This window comes from Papilio polytes, unplaced genomic scaffold (assembly GCF_000836215.1).
Source record: "Papilio polytes unplaced genomic scaffold, Ppol_1.0 DF821289.1, whole genome shotgun sequence".
In the NCBI taxonomy this organism is placed as follows: domain Eukaryota; kingdom Metazoa; phylum Arthropoda; class Insecta; order Lepidoptera; family Papilionidae; genus Papilio; species Papilio polytes.
The window spans coordinates 4,333,286-4,340,145 of NW_013527915.1; the positions used below are offsets into that span (position 1 = coordinate 4,333,286).

Genomic DNA, 6,860 nt, shown 5'->3' on the forward strand with positions numbered 1-6,860 from the left:
GTAAATATTGGGTTAATTATTGAAATCCTAGCGGTACAATATTGAATATAAACATTATTAAATTCGTGACCATCGATCCTGTTGTGTTCACAAACCAAAAAAGCGAATACTGAGGTTAAAAAAAATAATTAAGCAAAGTCTGCACAATTTAATTTAATTCGTTACGACAAAGAACAGTTAGGTATCGTAAATTCTTTTCAATGAGAAAATGTTGCAGCGAAAGCGGATTGAAAATAATAGACTTAGGTACGCTAAAGGGAACTAAAACGCTAAATTCACCTGAATCGCACAAAGGGATTACTTAATTGTAGGGATCCTTAAGCTTAAAACTACGTTAGGATAAAGTAAATTTACTTTATTTGTACTGAGATTTTAAGACGTCGTTTGCTCGTCTTTATGGTCAGAGTGGTGACGTCACGGATGCATTTTCTTTTACACGAGTCGAGTATATCCGAACGGGTATTATCTAACATCCGATAGCGCGAGTTCAAGGTTGTGCTGAAAGCTCGGCGTCGCATCCCGGCGCGGCGCGACGCGCCCTGCGCTTTTATCAATACCCGCGCACCGCAGCGCCGCCACACGGGCGACGCCAGTAACTCCCCAGCGAGCAGTGCGCACGCTCCGTACTCCCCGACTTGCCGCATTTCTTTCGCCTATAATTCCATCAACCCCAAATCAATCCCGTCAAAATATTGCAATATTTTAACCATCTCGGCCTAATGAATCCGCTTCCGCCATCGCCCGCCGTGCACCGACCCCGCTACCTAACCTAACGAACGGATTACGTCAATACGCGTCGACTCTCGTGTGCAAGTCTAATCGCTCGGACTGTCAATGTTTACGTTTCTGCACGAAAACATTTTCCACCTGAAAAAGTGCCATATTGATCACAACTTCACGGAGTATTCAGGTTAGTATTTTAAACGTAATGTTTCATATAGTAATGTAATTGCATGCGGAGTAGTTGTTTATGTGCTATGTGAGTTATGTAGGCGCTTCGAATGTTACTTTCGCTAGACACCGCGCTCAGGAATGAGGTTACTCTCTAAATAAACTGCGATTTTTACCGCGCAGTTTCAGCTTCACGACTTGGTAACAGACATTTAGGTCTTCTTTTCACGTAATTATATACTAAGGTATTTGTCAAATAAACTAAGCATAGAAAATAGAGCTTCTAGACAAATAGTTTGGATTCCAATAGTAAACATAGCAGAGTTCGATTTGTATTGCGTGCACTTAGTGTGCCAGTGTTTACCATCCTTTGTGCCCCGATAAAAGTGGCGTCGCTTAGCATGTACGTAATTCTTTTGTATACACCCTGCATTCAACATCGTGAGAATGTGTGCCAAGTTCAGGGTCAGTGCAACGATTGTGCCCCACCGGTGTGTGCACAATTCATTATTTCCTATGTGCAAACAACCTGGGTCGCTCTATAGAACCGGTCTTATGTTAAATGAACCGCGAACAACTACCGATATAACAAGCATTTCGCTATTCACCGAATTGTAATTGCACTTTGAAAAGATCGGTCTAGTTGTTAAAAGAGGTCTAGTTTTGTTTTTTATTATTTTTTTTCGCTAGCGACCGGCTGCGATGTATGTGAAAGTGGTTTCGAGTTGTCGTCTAGGTTGACGACAAAAGAAATTATTAACTATTCGACATCATTGTGTGACCATTTCCATATATTTATATTTTTAAATTATTTTGTTATTTATTTCCTTATTAACTTAGTAGGACTGATGACTTAGATATGGTTGGTCCCTCCCTTTAAGAGCCACGTCAACCAGTAAACAAACATTAGTTAAAATGTACATATCCTTGTACTTTAAAATTATGTTTATTGTGTCTCAATTTTTATCTACCGACCGTAACACTGAAGATATACTAAAAAGAAAATTGTCCTGCAAATAAAATTGCTACAACTAACATAAACAGCACTTTAAAGCGCTGCAATGAAATGCAGCTGTAGTACTAATAAACAAAGTTTCGCGCGTTGGGAATAATTTCCCCTTTGTTTTGTTTCAAACAGCTGAAACTATTTCGAGCTTTGTATGTTTTGTGTGGCGCTTACCGTGCCTTTGCTGTGGAAACTACTGCAACTATAGTCACGTTTCGTCCTTGTAAATTAAAAACAGTTTTTTTACAATGTTTTTAATGTATCATTCTCTAAATGGTAAAAGCATAACGTGGTGTATTATTTCGAATTCCATAGCTTTTACATAGATTATATGATAAAGGTTGATAGTCTATCATGAAATTAAAACAACTTTTTATTCAAGAATTATAGTTTATCCATACTTAATGTTATAAAGAGGGAAACTTTGTTTTATTGTAATGAATAGGCTCAAAACTACTAGACCGATTTTAAAAAATCTTTCACCGATAGTAAGGTAATTTATCTGTGAGTAACATAGGCTACATTTTTTCATTTCTTTTTTTTATTATTTTAATTTCACGCAGACGGAGTCGCGGGCTATAGCTAGTTTTGAATATTAAAATGGCAATCAATATATAAACTACAATAAGTAAATAGTTAGCGAATTTGGTTAGGTCCCTTTTTTATATTAGGACTCAAAGAATTGAAGTGTTTGGTCAGCTTGTACAATCGAGTACTAAAGAGTAATCATATTTTTATTTATCAAAGTAAAATGAAGAAAGTTGCGGAAATACGAGCTAGATATTTTTTTTTAGATTCCTGGCACACTAGTCAGTAGTTTTGGCTGTACAAATGTGACAAATTGAAATTACTGAATGTGCAAGTAAATTTGAAATCATAACATTAAGCTCGCAAAGCTGTCATCGCCTTAAATAGTCCTGCAAGGATGTAAGTACTCCATTTCTCACAATGTCTTAAAATAGACTAAAACTGTTGCAAGTACCTCGATACTAACGTCCGGTGAGCTAGGCCAACGTTATTTCATTGAGTAATGGTTATCTATACTAATATTTGAAGAAATATTTGTATTTTTGTATGGATTAGTTTCACGTAAAAATTACTGGGACAATTTGAATTCTTTCACCGATGAAAATCTATCAGTAAAGCTACATTTGACGTCTCTTAATTGATATTTTTTATTTCATTTTAATTTCACGCGGACGAAGTCGCGAGCGACAGCTATATAATTATGCTGTCCTTGTGGAGGATTTTTAACTGTAGAATTTGTGACAAGGAAACGAACATAAATTATAAATGGTAAAAGTAAATGCAAAAAAAAGCAAATGTAATTTATGACGTCACATGATATGACGTTACGTGACAAGTTGATAATACTTTGAATTAAATTGATTTCACTCTAGCAAAGTTACTTGAGTAATAGTTAAAATTTTTATAAGAAAAGAATATCCTAAGTCTGGAATTAGCTTGGAATTATAAAACAAATTACAGGAACAAATGTAAAAGGGCAAAAGTTTCAATACCGTTTTCGATAACTTTTTTAATCGTCACTTTTTCCTTATTACAATTTTCCATCGCGTAATTGATGAAAGAGCTTTATTTCGACATACATCGGAAAAGTTTGAAGGAAACTAAGGCTTCGTACCTTTGTTCTATATCAAAAGGTATGCGAACAAACACTTAGTGGCTCCGTACTTCGACCATGGAAAGTGATTTCAAACAGCCGAAAATACGCCCGTTTAGAAACGAGTATTAGTATGGCTTACGTCATGACCGTAAGTTATAAATGAAAAAATAATAAGTGTTCGATTATGTAATGTAAATAAGGTGCCGTACTCAGAATCGTTTATTACTAAGAGAGTTCCTTAACATTTTAGATGGAGAAAATGGAGAGCCTAACTTAGTAATCATTGAAGAGTTCTATATATGACAGTAAGACTTAAAATTATACTTGATGCATTTTTAAATATTTTACAAAGGTTCGAAATTTAAAAATAAATTAGGGCCTGTCCCACCACTGGCTAATACAGGCTCAGATAGTCTAAAAATGACGTCACTCCAGATTAAGGAACAAAATCCGATTATTCTGTCACATATTTTACATGTTCGATTGTTATCAGACAATTATTATTTGGTGGGACAGGCCCTTAATATAATAATTGTCCAAAGAACTTGTTCATCTATTCCACAGTGTAAAATATAAAAAATCTAACTATTCTTGTAGTCAATTAAAGCCTGTTTTCATTTTATTATATCTGAATAAACCCATAAAGTTTTTTCAGAGTCGCTACAGGGCGAACGCGGCTATTGTCAACAATTTGCCAATTTCGGAGGCAAATTCGTATAAATATAGAAGCGACGCCGACGGTAGCAAATTGTATTCGATCACAATGCGAAGCCCTACACAATGCTCGGAATTACCAATAACTTTGATTGAAATTCCTATTGACTTTCGAAGAAAAGCACGCAATCGAACGGTTCCAAGGAATATTGTGTTTAACTTGTTTGTTGGTTTATTAAACAATTTAGAGAATTAGAAAGTAACAGTTTAACAATGTGGGCGTTTCGGAGTTACTTGCCTTCGTAATTTAAACTGCGACACATCGTTAACAAATTGGTAACATTTTAAAATCTGTTTTTGTTAATCATAGTTCATACTAATATTATAAATGCGAATGTTTAGATGGATGGATGTTTGTTAGAGGTTGTAGCCTAAACGGATGAACGGATTTAGATGAAATTTGGTACAGATGTAGAGAATAGTCTGGAGCAGCACAGAGGCTACTCCATTTTGTTTTTTTAATATCTTGCGAACAGAGTCGCGGGCGAAAGCTAATGTTTGATATTTTACAAGTGAATTTGATGATAATTATCCGCGACTTTGAGTGTTCCAACATTTAATTGTTCATTTGTTTCGGACCCTTCTAAATACTGCTTGAATCTTTCCTGTTTTTAAATATCAATTGCAGATTAAGTATTATATCCAGATTAGTAATTATTTTACATATAATTTAAATACTCTAGTGAAGGACTCGGCCTCAATATTAAACCTAGGCATAAATCTATTCAACCCAGTGACAAACATCCTCCAATATAGTGACCGCCATCAATCTCTAGTAAATAACTTAATTGCTTTTCGTTGCTAGCCTGTTACACAACATACAAGGTCAGGTGGCCGAAGAAATATTGTCCACAGTTTAATTTACGATGTTGCCAACATCCGCAAAAAATAATTTGTCAATAAAATTACAAATTGGCTTCAAATAGAACTTATTATTTGATTAAAGTTTTAATTTGTTTAAAAAATATTCGACTTATTTTATGAATTTATTTATATTTAATACGAAATAGCTATCCGATCTATGTAAAGTAAAATTTTAGGATATCAAATTTATTATAGAAAATGGTAATTTTAGACCTTAATAAAATCGACGAGATCTAAAAAAACTTTATTAACATTGAAACGAGGTTAATATATCAAAAAAATATTAGTTACTCTTGAAATAAATGTTTTTAAGACCTGAATGTAGTCGTGAAGACATACTTTACGCGTCTGTTTCAACAAATTATAGTATTGTAATGTAAAACGTCAATTTTACGGAGACGTTTTATTTTTCGATCTGTTAGAATATGACTTAGGGTTGTCAGTCAACTAAAAATTTGTACAGCAATATTTTTTTATTTTTAAAGAGAATTATTGGTTAGTAGCGAGTAGCGATAGCAAATTATTATAGGATGATTTCGGTTCTGGTTGTGGGATCTAATTAAAAAATAATTTCTTGTTTTTAGTTTTTAGTAAGTCAGTAACTGTGGTTGTTACTATCAAGTTCTCTGCGACGATAGAGATGACATTTGTGACTTTTAAATGCTATTTAACTTTTCAGAAGTTATGGACTAAAATTTAAAACTAAATGACAAAGTAAAAGTTATTAATATATAAATTTTCCGCAAGCAAAAATCAAAATTGTGTAAAAAAAAAATTGACAACCCTAAATTAAGATAGAGTCGTCGACCCCGCCGCTAATTTATTCCTTTCAAATCCAACACCATACGAGACAATATAAATATCGAAACAAAAAGTTTCGAGGAAAAAAGACATTTAAGTGGTCGTCCTCTAACTCGGTCTCAAGGTTAAATTTTGTATGTTATTGATACTACTAAAAACAATGCGAGACTGTCGCTTGACCAGCTAAAGCCTGGCAAGCGAAGCGACGTGATTTCTCTCTCTAATTGTATATTTGACTTATATTTGTCCGGTTGGGTAAAAAGAAACAATTTGTTATACGTTCTAACCTTGCGTTGTTCGATGTACAAATATCGTCTCTTCCGACGAACGAATGTGTTTTTGTAAGATGTAATTAGTTTAACACGTCAGCGTTAGGGTTAAATGAAAAAAGACTACGACAAATACATAGATTATAAACTGTAGAATCGACTTAAAGAATGTTTTACTTGTAATACCTAACTTTTAAGATCAGAAGGGTGTGTCAACACTTTTTTATTGACGATTCTGGGCATGTCCTAAAAGCCTTTAACTTGTCCATCAGGTTTTTGGTCACTATTTTACCAACACTGCCGTTAATAACAAGATAACAACGCAAGCAGATAAAAGACTTTCGTTCGCGACTCCGTCCGCGTGGAATTAAAAAAAGTAGCCTATGTGTTCTTCCATATGCTCTATCATATGCAAAGTCATCGAGATCCGTTAAGCCGATTAGGCTACAAACTCTCAAACATCCATCCATCCATCTAAACTTTCGCATTTATAATAACTATTAGCCAAATTTTACAAATTCGAAAAAAGTGATCTTTTCAAATCTCTCATCCAATAAAAAAAACTTAACAACAAAAGAATTTCCCAATAAAAAGTATAACGGCTTGTCAGAGAAGGTTTTTGTCCAAAATCGTTCGTGAGGACCTCGTTCACGTCTTAATTCGATACGACATCGGCTCGCGATTGTCGATT

The 6,860-nt window shown here is 34.4% G+C and overlaps 1 long non-coding RNA gene across 1 annotated transcript in view; it reads left to right on the top strand.

Annotated features, from left to right (window-relative positions):
• Nucleotides 1–609: 609 nt before the first annotated feature.
• The window catches only part of LOC106109252, a 65,929-nt gene continuing 59,678 nt past the window's right edge, over nucleotides 610–6,860 (top strand). The window contains exon 1 of the long non-coding RNA XR_001225995.1: nucleotides 610–910. This is a non-coding gene — a long non-coding RNA (uncharacterized LOC106109252). The remainder of the gene's footprint in view (nucleotides 911–6,860) is intronic.